The 25,179-nt window shown below is 41.6% G+C and overlaps 1 long non-coding RNA gene across 1 annotated transcript; it reads right to left on the reverse strand.

The window, feature by feature from the left end:
• Nucleotides 1-2,423: 2,423 nt before the first annotated feature.
• On the reverse strand, nucleotides 2,424-24,887 carry LOC144691376 (uncharacterized). Its single transcript, XR_013579117.1, has 3 exons — nucleotides 24,800-24,887; nucleotides 3,598-3,645; nucleotides 2,424-2,460 (listed from the first exon to the last, which is right to left on the reverse strand). It is a non-coding gene; the product is annotated as an uncharacterized LOC144691376 (long non-coding RNA).
• Nucleotides 24,888-25,179: the final 292 nt, after the last annotated feature.

Genomic DNA, 25,179 nt, shown 5'->3' on the forward strand with positions numbered 1-25,179 from the left:
AGTGCAGAGTTCCCTTTGTCTTCTCGCCAACATTCCTCCCTTGAAGAATTAAAACAAATTATCTGGTCATTATTACGTTGTTGTTTGAGATCTTGCCTGGTGCAATTTGACTACTGCGTTTCCTACAACATAACAGTGACTGAACCTCAAAAGTACTTCATTGGCTGTAAAGTGCCTCAGGACATCCTGAGGTTGTGAGAAGTGTATAAATGCAAGTTATTCCTTCTTTATATTAGCTGATTGAAATTGCCCGTGTGTAGTCTTTATGGGGCTGAGTTAATAAAGCTCATACTGATGATAAACACAGCTGTGATCACTTCCTTTTGGAAGCATTATCATAAAATTCTCACCAAAACCTTTAAGTAAAATAAAACTCAACTACATGCTAAGATTAATAGAAAACTTTCCATCATGTCTAGTTGTCTGCTTTTTAATTATTAGTAATTCTCAGGATGTAGGCATCTCTGGCAAGGCCACCATTTATTGTCCTAAGAGCCAACCGTGTTGGTGTGGGACCATGCAGACGAGGCAGGTTAAATATGGGCATGTTTTCTTCACTAAAGTATACTAGTGAAACAATTGGGTTTTTTGACAGTCCAACAGTTCCGTTGTCAATTTTACTAATACTAAATCTTCTATTTCCTGATTTTTTTAAAACATGAATTCAAATTCCCAAACTGTAATTGTATCCAAGGCAGATATAGCCACTGCTATTTTTATTTTTGGAAATACTTGACCTTTAGCATGGGTTGAAGAGTGGAGAAGTTGAATGGGAAGTGGATTGATGTGGAGTGGTGGTGAAGAAGAAAACAGTCAGAAAGAGAGAACACTGTGGGGCTCCGCAGAGAAGTATTGGGGCTGGGAAACAGATGAAAATGAATGTAAATTTAAAACAAGATGGGTTCAACTCAGAAATCACCATACAATCCAGTGGACCACAGCAATCCCAGGAATCAGAATCATCTGTGGGAGGCAAATTCAGGCTAAGAAATAATAAAAATTGAAGCTGTTAAATGTCCAGCCTTGCATACAATGAAATGGAATAGGTAGAATAGGTTGTCAACAAGACGACCAACTAGAATGCCCAAATTTAGAATGAAATATAATTAGAAATGTACATTAAAATTAAATAGAAGGTGAAAAGTTCATTAATTTAAGAAAAAGACTAGTATAATTGTTGATGTGAGAAAAAGCCTTGGAGATTTTGAATTGGAAAGTGAAAGCTTGCAATGAACAAATCCTTACTTAGTAATAGATTTAAAGCTTCCAGCTGACCCTGCAATGCTACAAGTGCTATTAGTGGGAAAGGGTCAGGTAGTGATCAACCAATCATATTGCTAGAAAGAAAATCTACACACTGCAAACTAAATCAGCTCAGTAGAAAATTGTATTTACCAAGGCTCAATTTTTTAAAAATACATGAAAAATACTTTTGGTTAAAAGTCAGACTCCTTTGTTTTGCCTGTCCATTTCAAAAGGAACATGTCACCCTGCAGAATCAAATATCCTCTGGCTCCTAATTGAAGTGATTATTCTCTATACCAGTCAAGAGAGTGAACATTAGCAGACTATTCAACAATGGGGGGCACAACGTTGAACCTCTCTCTCAGGAGTCACTGCGTAGCATGGGAATAGCAAGTCTCTATAAATCAACTACTTCAACAGAGACTGGGCAACAAACCAGCAATGCTTAGTGAGCCATAAACTCATTTGTTTTTCTTGTAATTTCCCAATACCACACATTATTCATGACTAGTGAATGGGAATTCTAATCCCAATCTGCTTCTGATCCCAATTCGTTGCCAATGCAACTATGAACCCAGTTGCTAACAGTTCCATAAGACTGACCTGGAATAACCCGCTTTCTAATTATATTTCTCTGTTTATTGCCTTTCACAGTGGCTTGGTTCACATTGATAATCTAGTATATATGGGTGGCAGGCACAAACCACATCCCAGTGGAACCAATACTAAGAAATCCATTAATATTCATTCCTCTGCATTGTATTTGTGCCAACTCAATTATGGCAGTAAATGCTTTGCCAGGACAATTTCTGTAAAGTATAATCAGGTGTTGAGGTGGGCCTTTGTTTTACATCATGTAAATTATAGATAGTCTTTCAGAATTTAGATAATCATGGTAACTTGGAATTATGGCCCATGTGATTGGCAAAAAGTGAGGAAGCTACCCCTTACATGGAAGGCAGTGGGTGTAAACAATATAAAAATAGGAACAAAAAGGCCAAGTGGTGTGGTGTGGAGAGAAAGAACAAGTGTCAAAATCTGCATGCCTTGCAGAGGACCAGGTAATTTTGCTTCCTTGTTTTCTCTGCAATTGTCGTTCAATCCTTAACTATGTTATACTTCAAGTAGGTTGTATTCCATAATGCTGTAAATTGTACTTACTATCCACAAAGCAGTTGCTCTCCCTCTCTCTCTCACCATTCCCCTCTTGTTGGTCTGATTGAAAGAAAAATCAGAGAACTGGTTAAATACAAAATTGCAAGACAGAAAGCAGCAGAAAATAGGCTTTGTGTCAGCACTAGAAGCACCAGAAACAGCGCGTGCTGAGATGTAATCCTTCCCAAGATTCATTAAAAGGCCACCAACACACATAAGCAGTGTCACGTAGACTCCAGGGAGCCAAAGTTCAGCACAAACTAAGTCAGCACTGTACAAGCATGAGCTGACCTATTTGAACTCGAGAGCTGTAAGCTGGTGATAACACTCTGAAATCCATCAAGCTCAGAGGAAATTTATGGGAATTTGTGGAACTATTACAGTGACTGTGACCGATGCTTTCTTTCCAGCTGTGAAGTTGGATTTGCTGGGAATTTACAGCTGTTCTGAATTAGATGAGGTTTTTTTAAGCCAGATAACACTGACCACTTGTAATTAAAGTGACATCATTGTGTGCACTGTAAGAGCCAGACTGGTTTTCTCTTTGACACTTCTGATTCTTGCTGGGATACAGTTCCAGGGACACGGGCCTCTTTGTACTTTCCAACGGTGACCATTCTTGAAGCATGAATTTAAGACGGACATCACAAGAGGCATCACAACCATGGCTGGTTCTGACATTCACATGCAAACATCTTAATTGGGGATTGGGGAAAATTGTTGAGGATTGGAGAATATGGTCTCTTTTTTTAAAAAGAAATAATTTTCAGGATGTGGGTGTTATTAGAAAGACTAGCATTTATCGTCCATCCCTAGTTGTCCTTAGAAAGTGGTGTGCTCTCCTGAACCTCTGCAACTGGTTTTGATACAACCAAGTGTCTTATTAGGACACTTCAGAGGTTGGTTAAAATCGAACCATATTGGCTTGAATGTCCATTCAGGTTTGTTTTTATCAGAGCGTAAATTTATTTTATATCATAAAATGTATCATCTCTCAGTGTGTAATTCAAATTCATTTAAATTGAGAAATCAGTTGAATAAATGTTATGGAAATGTAATGTTTAAAATGAGTTCATTACAATATTGCTCTAAATAGAATATATAGTCCAGAAGCAGACCAGTCATACTGTCATTCAATCCTTAACTATGTTATATTTTAAGTAGGTTGTATTCCATGATGCTATAAATTGTACTTACTATCCACAAAACAGTTGTTCTCTCTCTCACCATTCCCCTCTTGTTGGTCTGATTGTAAGAAAAATCAGAGAACTGGTTAAATACAAAATTGCAAGATGCGACAGAAAGCAGCAGAAAATAGGCTGTGTCAGTGCTTGAAGCATCAATGCATGAGAGAGAGCAAACCATGTAATGTATCCGTATCCGATTAGCATACTACACAGTTGGAATTAACCCCTTATACTACATCTCACCCCTCACCCTGCCACCCAAGTCTCTGACTTTCATTTCTATATTGCAAAGATCAAACAAACCACAACTTTAACTCTGGTGTGTTGCAGTCCTTAATTTTGATTTCTTCTCTTGGGCCCTCTTCTTTTCTCCATTTCTTCTTATAAAGGACAACCGCTGTGGCAGTTTTATGAGTATACCAGAATGAGTCCTCTTATCTTCTGGAGCATATTGGGGTTTTGAGCCCCGTGGGTGGTCCCTCAAATTCTGCTGGGCAGGAGGTGAATTGGCAGATAATTCAGGTTCACTAATCAGGCCATTATCTGGATTGGTGGTTGCAGCAGTATCTCTGGCAGGCTCAAATGAATCGAGGACTACTTCTACGGGGCAGGAGGTTGCTTCTGTGTGGCAACCAGTGCACATCTGTTCTATATCACCATACCATGCTCTGTTTGGATGGGGTAGGAACATGGATGTGGTGCCTGTTCAATCACTTTTCCATAGCGAACTTGGTCTCAGATCCAAACTGGTTCTCTGGGTTGGAAGTCTGGCAGGTTGTGTGCCTTGTCACATTTGTTATAGCTCCACATCTGGCTGGAACGACATTCGTCCTCTTTTCCCTCATTTTATCCAAGTCATCTCTGGCAGCATGAGTGAGAGAGAGATTAGGGAGCCGAGTTCTCAGTCTTCTTCTCATGAGGAGCTCACATGGTGCTAGACCATTTTGGAGTGGCATTGAACGATAGGTCAGAAGTGCAAGTTGGGTGTCATCATTCTTCAGCAATGCTTTCACTGTATGTACTCTTCTTTCAGCTTCACCATCGGCTTGAGGGTATCTTGGTGAGCTGGTAGTGTGGACAAATCCATATTTATCTGTGAATTCTTTAAAGTATTTACTGGCAAACTGCAGTCCATTGTCTGAGATTACAAAGTCTGAGATTCCATGTGTTGTAAATATCTCCTTTAGCAATGTAATCACTGCTTCAGAAGTAACCCTGCAGTTGGTTGATTTCTATCCATCTAGAGTAGTATTCTACTGCAATGAAGAACGTCTTACCTGTGTGTTCATCAATCCCCAGATGTTTCCATGGCTGTGCTGGAAAGGAAGATAACATCTTGTCTCCTGATGTTGAACATCATAAGTAATAGAGCTTGATGTCATCTCTTCCAGTTATTTTGAGAGACCTGGCCACCAAGCGGAATATCTTGCTCTGGCTCGATATTTTATGATGCCCAAGTGTCCTTGATGCATTCGTTGCAGTATATCCAGCCTCAGAACTCTTGGAAAGACCACTCTCATCATAGATGAGTAAATCGTCAACTACATGGAGGTGTCCTCTCTGTTCATAGTACTGACTGAGAGTGGGATTGTGTGGCATTTATGCTGGCCAACCTTTGATGTAGTACTGTCAGACCTGAGCGCATTCTTCATCAGATGTAGTGGCTCATTGATGACTGCTAGGTTGAGCAGGAACTTTCTGACTCGGTTTACCATACCCCTGAATCTCTGGAGCTCAGTCACATTTTGAAGAGCAGGAAACTCCTTGATTACTCTTGACATCTGTGGATCAACTCTGACACCAGATGCATCCACTTATGACCAAGGAACTTGACATTGTCCTCTGGAAGATTTTATGCCAACGGGTAGTATGTTGAAGAAAAAACTCCCAAACAGCTATGAGCAGCTTCGACTCTTCATCGAGAGGTAGTTGTCAAAAACCACTATTAGCATCTGCCTTCATGAAGATTGAACTCTTTCCAAATTGAGCTAAGCTCCCATCCACAGACGATAGCGAATTAACTTTGCGTTGAACAGCTTTGTTCAGTTGTGTAAGATCTACACAAATTCTGATTGATTCCTTGGGTTTTGGCAATGGAACCATCTCTGAGCAGCAGTTTGTTGGTTGTGTCACGAGTGAAATAACCCCTTGCTTCAACATGGGCCCTGACAATATTCTGGCAAAAGTAATGAAGACTTGTGCTCCAGAACTATCTGCACCCCTAGCTAAGTTGTTCCGGTACAGCTCCAACACTGGCATCTACCTGGCTATGTGCAAAATTGCCCAGGTATGCCCTGTACAGAAAAAAAACAGGACAAATCCAACCCGGCCAATTATGGCCCCATCAGTTTACTCTCGATCATCAGTAAAGTGATGGAAGGGGTCATCAACAGTGCTATCAAGCAGCACTTGCTTAGCAATAACCTGCTCACTGATGCCCAGTTTGGGTTCTGCCAGGGCCACTCAGCTCCTGACCTCATTACAGCCTTGGTTCAACCATGGACAAAAGAGCTAAACTCCCAAGGTGAGGTGAGAGTGACTGCCCTTGATATCAAGGCAGCATTTGACAGTGTGGCATTAAGGAGCCTAGCAAAACTGGAGTCAATGGGAATCAGGGGGAAAGCTCTCCACTGGTCGGAGTCGTACCTAGCAGAATGGAAGATGGCTGTGGTTGTTGGAGGTCAGTCATCTCAGCTCCAGGACATCACTGCAGGAGTTCATCAGGGTAATGTCCTCAGCCCATCCATCTTCAGCTGCTTCAATGACCTTCCTTCCATCATAAGGTCAGAAGTGGGGATGTTCGCTGATGATTGCACAATGCTCAGCACTATTCGCGACTCCTCAGATACTGAAGCAGTCCATGTCCAAACGCAGCAAGACCTGGACAATATCCAGGCTTGGGCTGACAAGTGCCGGGCAATGACCATCTCCAACAAGAGAGAAACTAACCATTGATCCATGACATTCAATGGCATTACCATCACTGAATCCCCCACTATCAACACCTTGGAGTTTACCATTGATCAGAAACTAAACTGGATTAGCCATATAAATACTGTGGCTACAAGAGCAGGTCAAAGGCTAGGAATCCTGCGACAAGTAACTCACCTCCTGATTCCCCAAAGCCTGTCCACCATCTAAGGTAGAAGTCAAGAGTGTGATGGAATACTCTCCAATTGCCTGGATGGGTGCAGCTCCCACAACACTCAAAAAGCTTGACACGGTCCAGGATAAAGTAGCCAAATTGATTGGCACCACATCACATACCGACTCCTCCACCACTGACACACAGTAGCAGTAGTGCATGCCATCTACAAGATGCACTGCAGGAATTCACCGAGGCTCTTTAGACAGCACCATCCAAACCCAAAACCATTACCATCTCGAAGGACAAGGGCAGCGGATAGATGGGAACACTGTCACCTGGAAGTTCCTCGCCAAGCCACTTACCATCCTGACTTGGAAATATATCACCGTTCCTTCACTGTCGCTGGGTCAAAATCCTGGAACTCCCTCCCTAACAGCACTGTGGGTGTACCTACACAACATGGACTGCAGCGGTTCAAGAAGGCAGCTCACCACCACCTTCTCAAGAGTAACTAGGGATGGGCAATAAATGCTGGCCCAGCCAGCGAAGCCCACATCCCATGAATGAATAAAAGAGAGAGTAATTTTCCTTCTTTATCTTTGGCAAGAGCGGATGAAGAGCTTTACTGGGCAAAAGCAGACACACTGGCTTCGTTTCTGGATGTAGAGTTATGTGGTATGCTGTCTTCAGCTCTCCTAGTCCTGTGACCATCTCTGGGAATTCAGCTCTGAAGTTTTTGGGTTGACCTTCTCAGCTTTCCAGTTCCTCTGCCCTGCAAACCAGATGCAAGTTGGTGTAGGCCTTCCTGCTCAAGAGAGTGAGCAACTCTAATTCTGAATCACATACAATCTTTCTATGATTTCTTTCTCGATATTGGGGGATGCATTCAGTTGTCCTGTGACCTAGAGTTCTATCCCTCCCGGCCCGTATAGTTTTCTGCATGATGGCTGAAAAGAACTTTCCTCCATAGTTCAGCATCAGAAAGAACAAAACTGCTGCACCTGTGTCTAACTTAAAATTACGTCATGTTTCCCTCGCAAGCTTCCTCTCCAAGGAAAGGCACCTACTGGATACGATCTACTTCATAGATCTTGCCACCTTTCGACGGCTTCCTGTTGTGCATATTCTGTAGAGGGTTCTTGCTATGGCATGCAGCCTGGAAGTGGCCCATCTTTCTGCATAAATGACATTTGGCCTCTTCTGCAGGGCAGTTTTCACACCTGAGTTTTTCTGGCCACACACCAATTACAGTCAGCTTGGGCTGTTTATGGATGCTCTTCTCGCCTCCCCTGATTATTTTAACAACAGCTCGTCGGTCTTAAAATCTGACATACTCTACTGAGTCATTTCTTTTGAGATAGGGTTCACATTGAATCGCGGATTGATTTTGCTTCCTGGCCTCAGCTTTTCTGCTCAGGTGAGATGCCTTTGCTAAGGTTAGATCATCTCTCAGCTGCAAGTGGTCAGACAAGGCGTCATCCAACACTCCCACAATAATTCTGTCTCCGACTGACTCATCTTTTAAGCTGCCATGCCCATAGTTCTCTGCAAGTCTATACAGGTTGTTTATCAATGCATCAACACTTTCACCTTGATGTTGGGTACGTTTATTAAGCATAGCCCCGTCCACAATAGTATTCTTTCTCAGACTGAAGTATCTATCAAGCGCTTTGATTACTTCTTCATACGTGGCTTTTTCCTCATCAATAGCCTGCCTGATGAGGACATCATCTGCACGACTACCCAGGCCCGATGCGGTTCAATATCTAGCAAATCTCTAGCACAAATTCAGCCATGCTTCTGCCTGTTTGGGGCCTGTGGCTTTCTCAAAGCTTTCTGATAAGGGCAGAGTTTTTTCCATAACTCTTCTTTCACTCTATGGCACCATATAATATTCTTGGTACTGTCAGTCTGATACAGAATATTTACTGAGCCTGCAGAGGTATGGAAAACATGAGCTTTATTGAGAAACATTTTACTGTGCTGGCTGCAACTTACACGAGGCTGCATGAGAGAGCAAACCACGTGATGTTGCATCACATCCTGTGATGATGCACACAGTATCTTATTAACACATTACACAGTTAGAATTAACGCCTTGTACTACAATTATGACGAATATAAAGGCTTGATCAGTCATCAAGAAGGTGTGCATTGTATTTGAGGAGCCAGGAGGGAGACCTTTCTTTTTTCCTTGGTTTGGGGAGTCAAGATCATTAGAGCACAGGCCTCTTCCAAATAAGAAACTCACTGAAATGGCCAGATGATCTGCACGCACACCGTCTTCCCCCGCTCCCTCTCCCAATTGAAATCATTATATCTGGGTGCCTAAACACAAGTGGAAGTTTTCGCTGCAAAGCTAAACTTGGTTTCCAACCGAGTACACAGATTAATAATTCATTGCGATTTTAACAAAAGAGCTGAAGCAGAGGGGTGGAGTCGCTCAGGAGCTTCAAAGGCTCAATTTTGCCTGAAATCGCGTAGATTGAAATAATTGGGTCTCAAAAGGCAATTCATATCTCATTAGCAATTCCAAAAGGGCGCAGCCATTGGTTACAAACTAATAGAGTGAATATAGGAGGTCGAGACCAGCTCACTTTCATCTGGGAGCTGGACATAAAACCATCTGCTTGTGGCCCTCTTTATTTATCATAAGATTTTTTTGGCAACATGCAGAGCATCCCTCCTTACACCATTTAGTTCTCAACAAGAAATAAAATGATTCATTTCCCCTGCATATTTGGCCCTATTCTGGCTGGCTTTTGACTTGTGCTTTTAAAATTGAACAAATGACTGGAAAATGGGAATGTGATGTAGCTGCATGCAGGGTAAGTAATGCAAAGGGTGAAGCTCTTTCAGTAGCAACGGCCTTTATCACGGCTATGATTAAATCATCTTTGAAGTTGTACTAGTGAATTCTTATTTCTGTTAAGTGGATGAAACTTTGAAGTGTAAACTATGAAACAGATGATATTCAATTACGGGTTTGTTCTGGAAAGTTTTAAACGTAGCCATATTCTTTTACGGGGAGCTTCAGAATTTTGAATATTTCAGAATATTAAAAATACCAGATACTGCACCAATGAGATCAGAGGGCTAGTAATATGGTTATCATTTTGCACAGTGGCAGCACTGTGTGTTACTGATCGTACTGAAAGCTTAGAGAAAACTGTCAAGAATGTTTTGATAGAGGAGGAAAGACTGAAACCTGGAAGGAGCTGATTATGGATGTTAGCAATATCAGCTCTCATCCACCTCATTATGTTTTAGCTCAGAGAGAGAGAGAGAGAGGGAGAACACGTGCCCTAATGCAATTTAGATGATCACAAGTGCTCAACTTAATGGGAACATACAAATGTTATTTATGAAATCACTGAAGGCCAAGTAACATTGTGAGTAGCATTATCCTTTTTGCTGTTAATTTACTTGGTTTAAGCTTAAGTGAACAGAACTGGTCCTGCTCTGTCTGAACAGTAGTGGAGTTCAGTCTTTCCCTCAAATTTTCCAAGCATCCAAGGGTTTAGCCTAATATTACCAACTGTTCTCACTGTTAGATTTGTGCTTTGGAATGTCAGCAGTGGCTCTGTGGTAACACTCTCGACCCCTGCATCCAGTCCCACACTCCAGAGACTTGGGGCAGAATCTTGCCCTTGATGGGCGGGTGGACCCCACCGGCTCGGCGACGGGCGGGCAGCCGATTGGCGCCGCCGAAATGGGCCCCGCCGCCATTTTGAGTGGGCGGGCCAATTAAGGCTATGCGCTTCCTGTGGTGGGGGTGGGGGGGTGGATTCCCCAACTGTCAGAGTGTGCTTTTGCACGTGCACACGAAAGAGCGCACATCTCCCTGAGACTAAGTGCTGCCTCAGGGAGGTCGTTGACAGTTTTTGAAAATTGAAAAATAGAAAAATTATTAACATGTCCCCCTGATGTGACAATGTCACACGAGATGGGACATGTTAATAAATATCACAGAAACTTTATTAAAGTTTTTTAAAACCGACATGAAACCTCATCCCGCCAGTGGATGAGGTTTCATGTTTTTTCAGAAGCCCGCTGGGGCTCCTGGCCTGCCCGCCAGCCTTAAGGTTGGATGGGCAGGGCCTTTAATTGATTTAACTACCCAGTCAATGGCCTCAATTGGCCATTGACAGGTTGGCGGGCGGACAGCTGATTTCGTTGTCCGCCTGCCTTCCTGAATATTTAAATGGGGCGGGATGACGTCGGGGGTTCCTCCTGGCATCATCCTGCATCGGCGAGAGGGCTCCACCCCCAACTCGCCAACGGAAAAATTCTGCCCTTGAGCACACAATTTAGACTGACACTTCAGTATAGTATTGAGGGTGTGGTTCTTTGTTGGAGATACCGTCTTTCAGATGAGCCAGTAAACTGAGGCATTGTCTGGCCTTTAAGCTATGCATGCAAGATCCAGTGACACTACTTAAAGAAGAACAGGGTAGTTCTACCAGTGTACCGGACAATATTTAAACTCCAACCAACACCACTGAAACAGGTTATCTGGTCGTAGCTGTTGGTGGAACCTTGCTGTGTGCAATTCGGATGCCACATTTTCGACTTCATGCAGCACATCAAGTACCTGAAAGCATACCTCATAAAAAAAAACAGCCCCCAAATATCTCTTTTTATTTCACTTCATCCAGCCCTGGACCGAGGTTTGAGCAAAAATGTAAAGGCCGCCTGGCCAATTGGCCCACCTGCCAACTGTAAAAGTGGACAGGCCACACACACACACAAAAAAAATCGCTTTCAATTGCCTCCTTAATGGGCTTAATTTCTGGCAGGCAGGCAGGCTTCTGACTGCCACATGTGCCCGCCAACCTGAAGATGGCTCCCGTGCGGGACGAGGTCGGGACGCTCGCCCGACATCACCTTGTGCTATATCACGTATGTTCGGGTCGGGCGCGCACCCACCCGCAAGGCGTAAAATTCTGCCCTATTTGTGGTAGACTGAATCCTATCCTTCAGAACTGTAAAGTCAGTGTTGCTTGAGAGACGATCATCATACTTGAAGTTACAATGTTCCACAAATGTACAGATCGTTTAGAACAAAGAACAAAGAAAAGTACAGCACAGGAACAGGCCCTTCGGCCCTCCAAGCCTGCGCCGATCATATTGCTTATCAACTAAAACATTTTGCACTTCTGGGGTCCGTATCCCTCTATTCCCATCCTATTCATGTATTTGTCAAGCTGCCTCTTAAACACCACTATCGTACCTGCTTCCACCACCTCCTCTGGCAGTGAATTCCAGACACTCACTACCCCTTCTGTGTAAAAAACTTGCCCCGCACATCACCTCTATAGTTTTCTCCTCTCACTTTAAATCTATGTCCCCTAGTAATTGACTCTTCCACCCTGGGAAAAAGCTTCTGACTATCTACTCTGTCCATGCCACTCATAATTTTGTAAACTTCTATCAAGTCGCCCCTCAATCTCCATCGCTCTAGTGAGAATAATCCGAGTTTCTCCAACCTCTCCTCATAGCTAATAACCTCCAGACCGGGCAGCATCCTGGTAAACCTCCTCTGCATCCTCTCCAATGCCTCCACATCCTTCTGGTAATGTGGCGACCAGAATTGCACGCAATATTCCAAGTGTGGCCTAACCAAAGTTCTATACAGCTGCAGCATGACTTCCCAGCTTTTATACTCAATTCCCCTGCCAATGAAGGCAAGCATGCCATATGCCTTCCTGACTACCTTATCCACCTGCGTTGCCACTTTCAGTGATCTGTGGACCTGTACACCCAGATCCCTCTGCCCGTCAATGCACTTAAGGGTTCTGCCATTTACTGTATAATTCCTGCCTGTATTAGACCTTCTAAAACGCATTACCTTGCATTTGTCCGGATTAAACTCCATCTGCCATTTCTCCGCCCAAGTCTCCAACCGATCTATATCCCATTGTATCCTTTGACAATCCTCTTCACTATCTGCAACTGCTCCAACCTTAGTGTTGTCTGCAAACTTACTAATTAGCCCAGTTACATTTTCCTCCAAATCATTTATGTATACTACAAACAGCAAAGGTCCCAGCACTGATCCCTGTGGAACTCCACTAGTCACAGCTCTCCATTCAGAAAAGCACCCTTCCACTGCTAACCTCTGTCTTCTCTGACCAAGCCAATTCTGTATCTATCTTGCCAGCTCACCTCTGATCCCGTGCGACTTTACCTTCTGTACCAGTCTGCCATGAGGGACCTTGTCAAAGGCCTTACTGAAATCCATGTATATAACATCCACTGCCCTTCCATCGTTGATCATTTTTGTCACTTCCTCGAAAAACTCGATCAAGTTAGTGAGACACGACTTCCCCTTCACAAAACCATGCTGCCTCTCACTAATACGCCCATTTGCTTCCAAATGGTAGTAAATCCTGTCACGAAGAATTTTCTCCAATAATTTCCCTACCACTGACGTAAGGCTCACCGGCCTGTAATTTCCTGTAATTTTAGAGCTGATTTATCAAGAACAGATAGTAATCAAAAATCTGTCCGGTTTTTCTGCTTCAGACCAGAGATGCTGAGGCCAATTTTAGAATCCCAACAACTGCCCTCCCTGGATAAGTTAACTTGGGTAAAACTGTGGATCAAACCTAGAATTTTCCTGATTTCTACGTCTTTGTTCCTGAGCAACTAAGTCCATTGAGACATTGTGTATTTTTTAAAAAAAACACTTCCGGTTTGATTCTCAGGGAGCTTGGATACAATAGATTTAGAATGTACTGATTCAATAGCAGATTACATGACAGAGCCTTGACGTTCCTCATAAGAGAAGATATTTGATGAGGGATCAAGAACTTGAAATACAGGTTTTGTAAGTTTTGGTGCTATAATCTACTCTTCTTTCCTGGTTCCCATTGGTTAAAAAGTTCAGAGCTATAGATGAGAGAGATTAGGAGTCACTGACTCAATATGTACATAAAACATGTGGGTCTTATTTTAAATCGTTACTGTGAAAAAACAAATCTCTCAAAATGAGTTGTTGTGCTGGTCTATTAAATAATTCTTCAAGTAAGCTGCTTTTGCACCAACTTATGTAATACAGAAACAATAATTCACCAATGTTGATTGAACTGCCAAATGAGAATAACAACTTGCATTATTATAATGCCTTGAATGTCTAAACCTTCCCAAGGCACTTTATAGGAGAGTAATCACAAAAAAAAATCTGACACCAACCTAAATGAGGAAGTGTTAGGACAAGTGAACCAAAAGCTCGCTTAAAGAGGTGGCTTTCAAGAAGTGTCTTGAAAAGGAGGAGTGAAGGGTGAAGACAATTAGTAAGGAAATTCCAGACCTTGGGAGTTTAGACAACTGAAGGCACAGCTGCTAATGGTGGATTTGAAGGGTTGCAGAGTCCTTGGGAGGGTTGTAGGGCTTAGAGGAGGTTATAGAGATAGGGGAGGTGGGGGGGTGGGGGGGGGGTTGAGGTCATGGAAGAATTTGAAGACAAGAATGTGAGTTTTAAATTTCAGGCACTGCTGTACTGGGAACAAATGCAGGTCAGAGGTGATTTGTGAATGAGAGTTGATGCCCAGAAAGATTTGGGAGGCAGAGTTTTTGGGTGAGTTGAAGTTGACAGAGAGTGGGGGATGGAAGGCCAGCCAGCAGAATGTTGGAATAGTCAATTTTCTAGCTTGTGTTTCAGCAGCAGGATGAGGGGAGGCAGGGGCCGAGACAGATGATATTTCAGAAGCCTTGGTGATAAAAGTGAAAATGATTAAGTTTCTGTAGCGAATTACAGTTGAGCTTAGGTGGTTCCCCACCTACAGGTGATTATATTAAGAATTTATTCCATCTTCAGACAACAAAAGGGGACATGCCAAGAAAAAGTAAATTTAAAAAAATCCTTGAACCTCTAAAAACATAAATAGTGCTTAAACCAGCTGAACTGTTTCCGGGAAGCATTCAGATCGCTGGTGGATAAATTAAAGTTCTCTTTTGGACTGCTACAGCCAGAAAAGAAAATGTAAAATATTTCCAAGGCAATTGGATATCTACTGCACAAAATTTCCCTCAATTTGGCACGAGTCAAAAAGGGCATATGGATGGTTGGACTGGGAAGTGGAAAATCGTCTTTATAGTGCAACGGAGTATTCTCTTTAGAATTCTTTAGTTTGTACCTCTCAAACTATATCTGGCGTAGAATTGCTTTGTGTTGATACTGGGTACTTACAATGCTTGCAAGTGTGCTTATCCTTGACTCCCCAAAGCTTGCCAACCACCTACAAGGCACAAGCCAGCAGTATGACGGAATACTCTCTACTTGTCTGGATGAGTGCCGCTTCAACAACATTCAAGAAGCTTTACATAATTCAGGACAGAGCAGCCCACTTGATTGGCACGTCATCCACAAACATTCACTCCCTCCACTACCGACGCACAGTGGCAGCAGTGTGTACCATCTACAAGATGCACTGCAGGAACTCACCAAGGCTCCTTAGGCAGCACCTTCCAACCCCTCGACTACTACCATCTAGAAGGACAAGGGCAGCAGACACATGGGAACACCACCACCTGGAAGCTCCCCTCCAACCTCTCACCATCCTGACTTGGAAATATATCACTGTCGCTGGGTCAAAATCCTGGAACTCCCTCCCAAGCAGCATTGTGGGTGTACCTACACCACAGGGACTGCAGCAGTTCAAGGCGGCAGCTCACCACTACCTTCTCAAAGGCAATTAGGGATGAGCAATAAATGCTGGACTAGCCAGCGACACCAACATCCCATGAATGAAAAAAGTAAAATACCTGATTCCTCAGCACAAATATCACAACTTGTAAAACTTGGGCTCCATCTCAATTAGTTTTCTCCATTATCTCTTTAATGTGTCAACCATGGTCCAGTGGCAGCAAGATCTCATTGTAGCTTTGAAGAAGAGCAAGGGATTCATCCCAGTGTTTTGGCTAATAATTATCCCTCAACTAGCAACTAAAACCTACTTATCTAGTCATTGCCGGTTGTGGGACTTTGCAGTGTGAAAATTTGTTGCCATACTTCATACATTACAGAAGTGGCTACACTTCAAAAAGTTCTTCATTAGCTGTAAAAGCTTTGGGATGTCCTAAAGTTGTGAAAAATGCTTTATGAACACAAGTCTTTCTTTCTGAAAGGGACTTGAAACGTGTATGGAATGGAATATTTTACTGTACCTCAAGTTCTCCTAAACTTATTAAACTCTAATAGGTAGATATTTGGAATCATTTTTGGGTCGCTCATTAAAAGATAAACACTTAATACTGCAGGGTTCCACAGACTTTTAGTTGTTGATTAGAACCTCCCAAGACCTTTCAACAGCATGCCCTGGAATTAAGAAGGTATGTAAAGCTTTGCAAACATGGATCTAATAAACTGTGGAGTGGATTATTGGATTGTGATGATACAGCAGCTGTTGAAACAGAGGATGCAACAATAAATGCAAATTGGCAGAAGTAATGTAGATGCAAATGAATGTTAAGGTCAATAAAATAATAATTGGCAGCTGCAGGTGAAGAAGTTGCTTGCACCACTAAGGGAGAGCGCATTGAAATACTATTAGAGAATAAAAACAAAAAGCTAAAAGCTACTGCGGATGCTGGAAATCCAAAACAAAAAGAGAATGTTGGTGTTGCAGAGATAAAGGGCTTGATTTTTAGCCCCTGTGGGACCAGGAGCAGCTGTTTGGCTCCATTGCGCCTTGCAGCTATTTTTACAGAGGCAGGATAGGGATTGGCATGGCTACCTGCCCATTTGTAGCAGGTAACCGACATAACGCATTAAAGCTAATTAAAGGAAGCCAACTGGGATTTTCTGGAGGTAGATCTGGGGGCCAGTGCTCCAACCAGGCCTAGAGGCCCTCTCCACTTGGCTGGGTATTGCAGCCACCATTGGCTACCCTTTAGAGGACCTTTCCCCAAGTAGGTGACCTGGCTTAAAAAAAACCTTATTTTTAAATTTAAAAAGTTGGAGAGAATGTGCCTCAATTTTGAAACACCCTCTCCCTTGCTTCTTTCAAGCTGGAAGGCCTCTGATTGGCCCTCCAGTTTCGAAAGCCCACCCAGCATCCTTAAATAGATGATGAGTCTGCCCTTTGGCTATTAATTGGCTGCTCTGGTGAAAATCAAAGAGTGACATTTGTCACACTGTAGCTGGATCAAAATCCAGAACTCCCGCCCTAACAGTACTGTGGGTGTACCTACGCCCACATTACAGCCTGACCATGGGGTTCAGAAGCCTGCAGCGAAAATCCTGCCCAAAGTAGACAGATCAAAGACAGCCTGAGGTAAATGACAGAAATGCAAACAATATCTTAAAGGGTTACCTAATGATTATTAGCACGGTATTATATGTGACGGGCATTGGGATCAAAGATAATATTTAGAAGTCCACTAAAATCAATCAGTAACCTGGATTGAATGAATACTTGGGTGCTAATTGTTAAGAATCCAAGTCAGATGATGAGGTATGAAACAAGACACAGATCTTCACCTTGTTAATAGGTTTATTCATAGGGTACAACATCTGTCTCCTCACTATCGACCCAGTGTTCCAGCTGAATCTCTTTATATGTGCTCTTAGCCCTTAATCAAAAATGTCCATCTCCTGTCTATCCTTAACAACATAATCAACCAACCATGAACAGACCCCTTTTCTTTAAACAGAATCTTTATAACATACTTAAATAATTGCAAAGCAGAGAAAAAAAATTGGTTTTCCATATTTCCTACAACTTCTCATAACACAAGATATCCCTCTTCTAGGACCTCCAAAGATTTCTTGCAGCAAGTATTCCTCTTTGTTAAACAGTCTGATAATTGGTGACTTGCATCAACTCATTTTATTTTAGGAGATCTCTTTTCTCTAACATTTCCTTTATACTAGCAAGGTCAGTCCTCAACCTTTTCTCAATGACACTCTTTGTTGAATGAACTTTGTCCCAAAGAGGACGGTTATCCACATAACATTCTATGGGCAAGTTTTTCTCAGAATGCCCCTTTTATAGGATTTCCTTAAGAATTTTAGGCAAGTACAGTCCCATATTTATCACTTCCACTGACACCAGTGTTTCTGCAGCTAGGGTACTTTTAAGCAACCTTTTTACTTTCTTAGCTTCCTTGGCCAAGGGACATTTTCCATTTTCACCCACCAAAAATATGATAAACCCAGCTATACTAGAATACCAATCCAGAAAAGTGGCAGGGGAAGCATCACTAAAAAGGATTAACTTCATATATTTTGGGTCACCTAAAGCTGGAAACTTGACTGTGCATTTCTCCAAATTTAATTTCTTTAATGTTTAATTTACCCTCAGAACCTCCTCAACTGTAGTGTGTTTATCATAGTCCTAAGTTCCAACATGTCATAATTGGCATCGGGTCTTACTGTCCAATCAAGCTTCTTAACTGCTCTGTATCTTCTTTGGATGCAAGATCATCTTTCTGTAAGGACCTGGCCTGATTTATTGGGATACAATTAACACTTTCTAAATATGATTATTATAGGGAAAAGCCCAAAAGCGAAGTAATAAATATTACCCTGATATTTGGTAAGGGGCAGCTCATAATTGGGAAATTACTGACTGGTTAGTCCAACTCTAAGTGAAGAATCTCATGCAATGGGTTGATATAATGTTCACTTGAAGAGCTTGGGGGCTATCAGGAATTTTTGAGTATGGGTTCAGGAATCGTTTCTCATAGATTTACTGAGATTTTCTTTCAAAGCAACACCAATATTCCAGGGTCAGATTTCCAAACAGATATTAATAAAATGATTCATACAAGCCTTTTAAAAATGATTAGGGAGCAACAGAATTAATGGAGACTGGGGAAATCATGTTTAACTAACATGCTAGAGTTTTATGAAGAGGTAACAGAAAAGAACAACAAGGGTAATGCAGTTGATGTGGTGTACATGAACTTTCAAAAGGCATGGGATACAGTGCCACACAGACTTGAGAAAAGTTATTGCTCATGGAATAAAAGGGACAGTAGCAACGTGGATACAAATTTGGCTGAAAAATAGGAAGCAGAGAGTAATGGTCAATGGATATTTTTCGGGCTGGAAGAAGGTTTGTAGTAGAGTTCCCCAGGGATCGGTATTGGGACCCCTGCTTTTCCTGATATATGTTAATGATCTAGATCTTGCTGTGCAGAGGACAATTTCAAAGTTTGCAGATGATACAAAGCTTGAGCATGTGGTAAACTGCGAGGAGGACAGTGTAGAACTTCAAAAGGACATAGACAAGTTGATGGAGCGGACAGATAGGTGGCAGATGAAGTTCAGTGTGGAGAAGTGTGAGGTGATACATTTTGGTAGGAAGAACATGGACACAATATAAAATAAGGGGTGAAATTTTAAGGGGGATACAGGAGCAGAAAGACTTGTGTGTATATGTGCATAGATCATTGAAGGTGGCAGGACAGGTGGAGAGAGCAATTAATAAAGCATATAGTATCCTGGGCTTTATTAATAGGGGCATAGGGTACAAGAGGAAGGAGATTATGCTGAATTTATATAAGACACTTGTTAGACCCCAGCTGGAGTATTGTGTATAGTTCTGGGCACCACACTGTAGGAACGATGTGAACACATTGGAGAGAGTGCAGAAGAGGTTTACAATAATGGTTCCGGGGATGAGAAACTACTGTTACAAAGATAGATTGGTGAGGTTGGGACTGCTCTCCTTGGAGAGATGGAGGCTAGGAGATTTGATAGAGATGTTCAAAATCATGAAGGGGCTGGACAGAGTAGACAGGGAGAAGCTGTTCCCACTCGTAAAAGGCTCAAGAATGAGAGAACACAGATTTAAAGTGATTTGCAAAGAAAGCAAATGTGATGCGAGAAAAAACTCTCTCACATGGTGAGTGTTTTGGGTCTGGAATGCACTGCCTCGAAGTGCAGTAAAGGCAGGTTCAATCGAGACATTCAAGAGGGCATTAGATGATTATTTGAATAGAAATAATGTGCAGGGGTACGGGGAAATGGCAGGGCAATGGCACGAGGTCATAATGCTCATTTGGGAGCCGGTGCAGACACGATGGGCTGAACGGCCTCCTTCTGTGCCATTAAAATTCTGTTAACAAGTTGAATTGAAAACTGTCAGCAATATTAATAAATCAAATGGCTTGAACTTGCAAGTAGTTTCTCAAGAGCCTGTTAAAAATTGTACAAGGGGTATTTTTAATATAATAGAATGAAATGTCAAGATTATTTCAAGTGGTCCACAAATAATGCAAACAAGATGAATAACGTTCAAAACTGTTTGCACAAATTCAGTAGCTAACCAAAGAAATTGGGTTATTTGTGCACATTGGAACAAGAAATGCAAGCTAAACCTTAAAAAAAAGATAATTGTTGGAATGTAGGTGTCACTGAAAAGGCCCATTGTTGCCTTTATTGCCCATTCCTAGTTGTTCCAAGGAGATGGTGGTGCCTTCTTAACCTGCTGGTAACAGTTTTCTTTGATACAATTGATTAGCTTGCCAAGCTACTTCAGAGGGCGGTTAAGACTCTTGGTCAGACTGGGCAAGGATAGCAGGTTTCCTTCACTAAAGGATATTAGTGAATTAATTGCTTTCTTTACAACAATCTTGCAACTACAAGTGTCCTAGAATTTTTCTAAACAAAACTGAATTCTCAAAACGCCATGGTGCAATTTGATCTCTCATTCTATGGATTAGTAGTCCAGGATTCTCGGTTACTAGTTCAGTAATTTAAGAACTATAGTATACATCGAATTGGCACCTATTGGCAAAGGAGAAAAATGTTTTTGATATGCAATTTTATTCTTCAGTAGAAGTATCAAATCAGCGTGAAATGGGATCCAATTTTAGGTACTTGATCATAATTAAAACAGGGTATCTGTATAAATCACTGGAAATGCCACATTAGGAATATTACATGTACTTTTGCTCGTCCCACTTTTGTCTATAGCAACAATGTTGTTTTAAAAAGTTGAGAGAGGAAAGAATGATTCTTGGATTTAGCACTCTGAATTATGAAAAGGGTATCAGAAGACCGAACTGATGAATGCGAATTGGGAGGCTGCATAATTATAACTGCTACGAACAAATAATGTAGATGTAAATGAGCTATTCAACTTGGACTGTGAACACAGAACTAGGGAACAAAAGTTTGAAATTAATAGGGAAGACTGGAGATTGGTGAGATTTCTTTTTGCCTAGAACAGCAGATGCAAGGACTAGATTCCCCGGAAACAGTTCATGTTATCTTCATTTCGTCGTTTTATTTGGCTCCTGGGGCAGCAATGCCTCAAATTTAAAATTTTTGTCCTTACATTCATATCCCTCCATGGCTTTGACCCTCCCTATGTCTAACTTGTGCCAGCCTTATAACCCTACAGGATATTTACATTCCTCCAATTCTGGCCTCTTGTGCATCCCCTAGTTTCTTCACCCCTCCCTATTTGCAGCTGTGCCTTCAGCTGCCTTGGCCTTAAGACCTGTCACTCCCTCCTTAAACCTCTTCACCGCTGCCTTCATTTAAGGTGGGCTGGCAATTTAAATATCAACATGCCTCTTAAAACCATCTTAAATTTAACCCTAGCCAGTCGAGTTTTCCGGGACTCAGGAAACAAGAACTTTTGGACCCAGGAGATGAAAGCCCTTTTTGCCTGCCTCCTAGATGCAGTTTATCTGCTTCGGACAACCCCCAACCCTTCCAAACTTCCTACTGAGGCCTCAGATCCCTCCCTCCTCTCTGGGAAATGGAAACAAAAAAAAATGTTAATCAGATCTTGCTGTTAAATTCCCCAGGATCTGAGGGAAGCTTGATGTCTCTATGTGGCTCAGAGCCAAAGTTAGTTTGACAATTCTGTTGTGAAACACTTTGTTCCCTTTAATATGCTAAAGGTGCTACATAAATGCAAGTTGTTACAAAACGTGAATGGAAGTTGATTAACATTGGCTTGAAAGATTAAATATTTAGAACAGTAGTTTTAATAATTCTATGGCAATTCCATAGAATACAACTGCTTGAGGTCAGAAATAGTCAGTACCATGTGGCTCATCAGATTATGATTGTACTTTCCTTTAGAAAATACTTGAAATAATTAATGAGCCCCACTTCAGAGTTTTGCTGTGCATTTCAAAGAGGCGAGTGCTAATAGGAAGACACGGAAAGCAGGAAACAAGCTTCCGTGTCAGAGGCTGCGTAGGCAATGTTTGTGGCATTGTGAACTAAATGTATATTGAACTGGTGTGAAATGAAACCCTGCAATAAATCCATCTCTCAAGTCCTGGGGTGAACACATTGCTACAGAGGGGTCATTGTGTGCTTTAAATATAGAGGCTATGGTAGTTCCTTGATTATGTTACTAGATTAGTAATCCAGAGACCTGGACTAATAATTTAGAGCATGCAAATTGAAATCCCACCCTAGCTATTTGGAAAAAAAAATCTGGAAACATCAGACTTGTTTGTTTAAAAACACAGCCTTTTCACAAATGCCCTAATTTAGGGAAGGAAATCTGCCAACCCAACCCAACCTGGCCTATATGCAAACTCCTATCTCACACCAACTCTTAAATGCGCTTCAAAGTGACCTAGCAAGCCACTCAGTTCAAGAAGAGGCCCACGAACACCTTTGCAGAGCAACTAGGGAATAAATGCCAGAATATTAGTGACACTGCGTTGCTTTTTTTTTAAAATCCAAGGTTCCAACAAGTTAGTGAAAGGCAAATGCAAACAAAGCATTAGTTTGAAAGGGATGGCATCAGGGGCTGCACATTAGCTCAGCTGGTTAAAGATTGAAGTATTTGAACCCTCCAGGGCTGAGGTATGTTCCCTGGCCTGTCCTAAATCAATAATTCTCAGCCGTCAGATCATTAGAGGTGTTGCAATTCGCCTTAAGAAAAAGTAGTCATAGCTACTGAAACATACAAGTCATCCATGATTCCTCTCATCACAGATCTACAGCTAGAGGCAACACACACGCGTGCACACTTCACTTTACAAAGTAATAAAGAAGAGTTAAAATTTTGTAGTCCACAGTGAACAAACAATGCCAACCATTCATTACTCTTAAACCCGCCCACAGATTTTCTGTCGCTTTTGCACTGGAACCTGCTGTGATTAGAATTTCATAACAGCTTGGAACCATCGACAGGGGAATCTTCAGCCTGTGTGCACAGAGCAAGCAACTGTAGATGTTCAGAACGAATCGGATTGAGCAATTCTTAATGTAGCGCACAAAGTCTGAACAAAGAAGTGCAAGTTAAAGTCTTTGATTCAATGCAGAACAAAGCAAATGAAATAAATGGGATTTAGAGGGAAGAGACTGAAGGAAAAGGTAAAACTTTTTTTAATCTGAAGGAATGAGACTCTATACTTGTAAAAAAGTTAATTTTCTGTGCCAGAGAGGTTGCTTGACAGTAATCAAGACACATCACACCGTTAAAAATTTACATACGTTGGAATGGACAAGCCCCATCTTTTCCTGACAAATAAGTGGGTATCCTAACTTCACCTTCATGTATTATAGTGCAGCTTCTGGAGTACATAAACTTGGACAACAACCTCCTGGCTTCTGCATTTAACTGGCATGTGTGCCTAAAGTTTCTGACCAATTTACTCTTTAAGAACACCGGATGCTGATAGCCTCACCGTTAGTCCTATCTCATAAATCAGGGCCTCTATTGATCACCAGCTCAACAAATTTATCCACTTTATTTTTACTTCAACACCATCTAGTGGCAGTGTCTGCTATTTGCATCATTGTAGAGGATCTAATTAAACTTCTTTGTATTTTTAACCTCTTAAGCTTATCCTAAATAATTGTTATACAGAATTATATTACAAATTACAATTCCCTACTTGTTATTCAGTGACCACTGCCGAATGTGTAGATAGAATTGGGATGCCTCAAATTCAAATACCACAAAAGAAAAAAATACCATTGATATAATAATGCCATTCATGACCTCAGGATGTTCCAAATACTTTAAAGTCAATTAAGTACTTTTGAAGTGTAGTCCCTGTTGTAATGTATGAAACACAGCAGGCAATTAGCACATTACAAGCTCCCACAAATAGTAATGTGGTAATGACCACATAGTCTATTTCAGTGGTGTTGGATGAGGTTCAAATATTGACCAGAACTCCCTTGCTCTTTGAAATGATACCATAGGATCTTTTATATCCACTTAAGGCGGCAGACAGGGCCTTGGTTTATTATCTTTTCTGAAAGACAGTACCTTTGACAGGTACTCCTTCAGTACCGCAAAGGAATGACAGCCCAGATGTAGTGCTCAAGTGGGACTTGAACTCACAACCTTCTGATTCACAAGTTCTGCAGCTGACACAAGGCCACACATCAAGGTTTAACTCTTGCTCCTATCTTGTGAGTAACCACTGGGGGATTATACTGAGGGTGTGCGGAACTGTACCCCATTAAAGAACCAGAATAATTAACACCCAAAAGAGAGGGCACAAAAATCTGGAATAATTTACAAAAATGCCAGAACAAATGTCCAGGCATTTATGTTATATAAAGATATGTTGAAACTTAAAGTTGAAATGAATAGGCTATTTCAACAAATGCTGGACATAATTTCTTTGGATTTAATGGTGTTTTAACTTTTTAAAAATAACATTAATTTAAGAATACCACATCATAGAAGAGCAGAAACGCCATTGACAGGAATTCCTATCCAATAACAGCTGACTGCATTGAAATGCCACTGACTAATCTACCACATATCTTGGAAGTCTCCCCCCCCCCCCCACCCCCGCCCTTTTTAAAAAAAACTTGTTACTTGATTTATATCTCATTTCACAATGTTCTAGCCAAAGCAGCAACTATTGGTCCTGCTCCCAGATCTTTCTGCTTGTAGCTGATCACTTAGCAGGTAGCTGGGGATTTATTCATGCTGCAACAATACTGTCAATGCCAGCACTAAGGTTGTAGTGTAAATCCATAATCTGGACCTGAGCTAACTCTGGAGCAAAGTGGAGCGGAACTCCCCTCTCCAGAGCGTCCCAGGAATCAGGTTGGTCTCAATTCCAGATTTACGCCACAGCTTTAATGGTAACGCGAAATGGTTTTTGCTTTGCACTGAAAGTGTGTAGTGCAAAAGGCACTCCAAGGGAAGTCTGTACACATGTTCACCATCATTCTCGCCCTGTCTATTGGGAAAAACATTACAGTTTTTCTTCCCATGCAGCCAACATTTGTACTGTAGCTGGGTAATTAAAAACAAGAGAACTAATTTTGAAAGTAGAAATTATCCTTACATTCATAAGCAAAAATTCTGTAGTCAGGTTTATGATACAGTAAAGTAAATCTCATTTTAAAAAATGACGAAACACAGTACTGGGAATCAATACAAGAGCAAACTGATGTTATCTTTGCCAAAATGCCACCCCAGAACAACATAATATTTTAGTATTTGCTAATTATGATAAATCTGTGAAGCATGACAAAAGCAAATTCCGAAGAAGGGTCATATGGACTCTAAACGTTAACTCTGTTTCTCTCTCCACAGATGC

The sequence above is a fragment of the Cetorhinus maximus genome, chromosome 16, assembly GCF_964194155.1.
Source record: "Cetorhinus maximus chromosome 16, sCetMax3.hap1.1, whole genome shotgun sequence".
NCBI lineage: Eukaryota > Metazoa > Chordata > Chondrichthyes > Lamniformes > Cetorhinidae > Cetorhinus > Cetorhinus maximus.